We start from the raw sequence: 5218 nt of genomic DNA on the forward strand, positions 1-5218 counted from the left end.
GGTGTACTTTGGTTAAATAAGCAGGGTGACAATATACAGCCTTGTTATACTCCTCCTCCCATTTTGAACCAAGCAATTGTTCCATGTCCAATTCTAACTGTTGCTCCTTGACCCTCATACAGATTTCTCAGGAGACAAGTAAGATGGTCTGGTAGTCCCATCTCTTTAAGAACTTGCCACAGTTTGTTATAATCTACACAATCAAAGGCTTTAGCATAGTCAATGAAACAGAAGTAGATGTCTTTCTGGAACTCCCTTGCTTTTTCCATAATCCAGCAAATGTTAGCAATTTGATCTCTATTTCCTCTGCCTCTTTGAAACCCAGCTTGTACTTCTGGTAGTTCTTGATTAACATATTGCTGAAGCCTAGCTTGCAGGATTTTGAGCATGAACTTGCTAGTATGTGAAATGAGCACAACTGTACGTTTTGTATGTGTGTTTGTGTGTATATATAGCTTTTTTTTCTAATCCAAGAAATTAGGTTAGCCATCTCCACAAACTTCATCAATCATTCCTCCATTTTGAGTAGTATTAAACCTTTCTACTTTTGAGCATAATACAGGTGATCCTTGAGTTATGACAGTTCACTTAGCGACCATTCAAAGTTATGACATAACCCTCAAATACTTATGACAGTCCCGAAGTTATGAATGTTGCAGTACCACAGCAGTCGTTCACCCTTATGAATGACCGCAGAGGCACTGCAACATTCACCCTGCCTCCCCCCCCGCTGAGTCTCCGCAGGCACCAGGCCTGTAGATACTCACCTTGTGAAAATCTAGCAAGCCTTCGGTTTCTTGGCCTGCTTTGGTGCTTCAGACCTTCGGTGCATTCAAAGAGAATGGAGACCTAAAGCACCGCAAGATTCACGCAAGATCAGTAGCGCAAGCTCTTGCGCTACTGATCTTGCATGATCTCACGGTACTTTAGGCCTCTGGATGAGATCTGCAGCAACAGATCTTTGCAAATGGAGGGAAGGCCTGAAGCACCAAGGAAAGACCTTTGCCACACAAAACAGAGGCCCAGAGGGACGCATGAGCCCATCCCGACCTCCGTTCTCAGTAGCAAAAGCTTTTTGCAAAAATGACCGGAGCCTATAAGGATGCAATCTCTCATCCCTGAAGGCCTCTGCAAGCATTTGCTCAAGGCAAAACCACAGCAGAGAGGCTGGAGAGGAGACAGCTCCCTTGATCATCAAGATCTACTTAAGGTAAGTGACCCAGTGAGGTAGGATGGGTGGGGGGAGGGGGAAGCATGAGATATCTCAGTGGGTCAAGGGAAGCCTTAGGTAATCAGAAGCACTAGCCCCCCCCCCTGCCTTCCCCGTCCTGAGATACCTCGTGCACTTAACGACCCATGCATTTGATTAGCAAATGCATGGGCGAAAGGGAGTGATCACATTCATGTTACATGGTTTACTCCTACGAATTTTTGGGTTACAACTGTAATTGGCAGGCTCCATTACATTCATAACTCAAGGATTACCTGTAGTATCACTGCAGTTGTCACAAATAAAAGATCCACAACTTTTTTCTAGATACTTGTCTATTAGTTTAAAAAAATATCTGATTTCTATTGTACTTTAACCTTTAAAAACTTCTTAGTTAATGTATGTATTTGTATCCAAAATTTTCTGGCTTTTTTACATGTCCACCAAGCATGTCCCTTGAAAATGGACAACATGAAATGTCCCTTCACGCTATTCACATTATCAAGCGCATTTCCTACAGCCTTTAAAAAGAAAAACAGCAGCCATGTCAATGCAAAAGGAGGAATTAGAATAGGAGGTGGAAAATGAAGATCACGCTGATACTGCTTCCTTTCAGTTGCTACTACTTCATTTACCTTCTCTTGAAAGAATCGGCTTGTGGGGAGATATGAAAGAATACGTTCTAATGTCTCACTTTTCTACCACTGTGAAAAAAGATTTTGTTTTTTTCCACTTTATTCTCAGATTGCTTTAGAATTTATTTTGGTGGTGTATTGAACTTATGCTGATGATAAGAGTATATAATGTTGTGCTTTTAACAATGACTTCACTATCATTATCCTAGTGGACAATCACTTAAATGAGACCCAGCAGTGTGCAGTAGCAGTCAAAAAAGGTAATGCAATCTTTGGTTGCATAAACAGAGGGATAAAGTCAAGATCACATGAAGTATTAATGCCACTTTATAAAATCTTAGTAAGACCACATGTGGAATACTGCATCCAGTTTTAGCCACCACATTATAAAAAAGATGTTGAGACTTTGAAAAGAGTTCAGAGAAGAGCAAATAAAATGACTAAAGGCCTGAAGATTAAAACATATGAAAAAAAGTTGCAGGAATTGGGTTTGGCTAGTCTAGAGAAAAGAAAGGAATAGGAGTGACATGATAGTAGTGTTCCAATATTTGAGGGGCTGCCACAAAGAAGAGGGGGGTCAACCTATTTTCCAAAGCAATAGAGGGCAAGACAAGAAACAATGGCTGGAAACTAATCAAGAGAGAAGCAATCTAGAAGTAAAGGAAAACTTCCTAACAATGAGAACAATTAACAGTGGAATGGCTTGGGTTCAGAAGTTGTGGGTGCTCCCTCACTAGAAGCTTTTAAGAAGAGACTGGACAGGCCCTTATCTGAAATGGTACAGGGTCTCCTGTTTGAATAGGGGGTTGGACTAGAAGACCCTCAAGGTCCTTTCCAACTCTATTATTCTGTCTGTATTCTGTATTACAGAATTTTGCAGTCTACCTGTACTTCTGAAACTGGAGAAGTCCCCCCTTGGGATATAATTGAAGCATGAAAACAAAAAAAACCACCCTTGTGGATCACTAGAGAAATACATAAATACATAAATACATCAAAGAGATACATCAAATACATTAGTTCCTTGTAACTAATATTAAGCAGATCAGCCCAGCATTTCTCCAATGAAGCTTTCATTGAAATGGTCTTCTCTGTTGAGAAGTGAATTTCTTTTCCATCCAGCTGAGTGAGAGTTTTAAACAGAAAGAAGGAAGTGTGAAGAGTAACAGTCTTTGTCTAGCTATTTTTTTTTCTTTCTGAGTGGTCACGTGGATTGGATCAAATAATGGTGACCTTAAAGTTGGGAGTTGCAAGGTCAGAGAACATTTTGCTTAGTGAAAGCTAGTGATGAGGTCATCTAGTGAATACTGTGAACCATTTGGAAAATATACTTCTGCCCATAAAACTATAGATCTTATACACATTTGTTTCCAATGAGTGCTGATTTCAAGTTTGTATCAACATACCTCCACACTTCAAAGTTGAAGGTGCTCTGCAGGGAATTTACGTTTCAAGCAACTTGCTCATTTGATGTGCAATGTGAAACTCTTGCATTCCTTTGCTATACCACACTGTTTCATCTTTTGGCACTCCTAGGCATGAAAAGCAATTATTGGCTTATCCTGAGGCAACAATTAATTAAATGCCACTCATCCCAATCCTGACCTTGCTGTCCTGCATTTCACCTTTGCCTCATTCAAGGTTGATTTATATGATTCAATCACCTTCATCCTGCCTTCAGAAATTCCTTGAGATTTCATTAAACATGGACTTCATTAAACATGGGATTCACAACCCACTGCTTATGGTAGAAAACTAGGGTATGCATACAGTTGCACACACATTTAATGATCCTTTCTGTTGTGCATTCAACAAAAAATTGATCAATGGGCATTAACACTTGGAAACACTTTTCTTCCTCCCCACAAAAGCTTCACCTACTGATTTTGGAACATCAAGCTATTCCTAGAGTTCTTGGCAACCTAACTCTGAAATCAACCAAGGCTTTCCTGTTTTCTAGCACAGTCTTAGAATGAACTTTTTGCTCATCATTGAAAAGACTTGTTAGAAAAGAAGGAGGTCACTCTGTCCCACTTCCCATTCTTATTCAGCTAGGCAGATATTATATTTCTAATTGAATTTTAACTTTTTTGTGCTTATTTATAAAGCTGTGCTTGTGATTTTACAGTCACTTGGAACTGGAACGATAAAGAATAACAATTTTTGTCTCACGCATTAGTCAGAGATTCAAGAACTGCAGGAAGGCTGAATCCATTTCTTCCAGGGAATAACATTGGATAAAGAATGTATGCATTGCCCTTCCCTGCCAAATCCCAGGGAACTCTGGGCCTGGAAAGGCAAGTTCAGTCCCTCTAGTTCACTCCTCTCCTATTTTCTGTATTAGATCTATAGTCGGTAAGCCTGAGAGCAGAGTCTGTCTCTCTTTGACTTATGCAGGCCCCTCTAAGAAGACAATAATCAGAAAGACAAGATAAAGCACAACAAATCAATACACAGCAAGCCATGAAGAATGTATTTCCTTCATTTATGAGTTTCAGAACCTTTTCCCATATGATTCCAGAGTTCTAGACTCTTTGGGGCTCCAAGCATACTAGCATGTGAGCCACCCTTGGAAAGGAAAATGGCAGTCCAACTTCATGCACTTAACTGTAGAATAAAACATTCTATAAAAGGATAATGCTGCTGTTTGCAGAAAGCTGCTGCTGCTGCTGTATTGAGTTTCATAAATGAAGCCTCTGTCCCAGTGCCTGGGTGGGACCAGGGCCTGGGAGGGGAAAAGCCATGAGTGGGTGAGGGAGAGATCCTCATGTCTTATGCCGTTGACTATAAATAGCACCCTCCCTCTTTCATTTGAGCTTTCCTCTGATTTCTTCCCATGTCATTAATCCAGGCAGACAGGGCTTGTCAATGATGATTATAGTGCTCAGAAAGTCACTGGCGTTTTATTCAATGATAATAGTAAAAATTACAGAACAGGGTTAAAACCATGATCTAAAGGTTTACATCTTTTCAAATAAATTGTTCAAGAAACAGAAAATGACCCAGCTGAGTATCTCATAAATCAGAGTTCAATAATCGTAGTAACTGTGAGAGGGATCTCGGAGTCCTAGTGGACAATCACTTAAATATGAGCCAGCAGTGTGCTGCAGCTGCCAAAAAAGCCAACACAGTGCTAGGCTGCATTAACAGAGGGATAGAATCAAGATCACGTGAAGTATTAATACCACTTTACAATGCTTTAGTAAGGCCACACTTGGAATACTACATCCAGTTTTGGTCACCACGATGTAAAAAAGATGCTGAGACTCTAGAAAGAGTACAGAGAAGAGCAACAAAGATGATTAGGGGATTGGAAGCTAAAACATATAAGAAACGGTTGCTGGAATTGGGTATGTCTAGTTTAACGAAGAGA

This window comes from Protobothrops mucrosquamatus, unplaced genomic scaffold (genome assembly GCF_001527695.2).
Source record: "Protobothrops mucrosquamatus isolate PMUCROS unplaced genomic scaffold, P.Mucros_1.0 scaffold194, whole genome shotgun sequence".
Lineage (NCBI taxonomy): Eukaryota > Metazoa > Chordata > Lepidosauria > Squamata > Viperidae > Protobothrops > Protobothrops mucrosquamatus.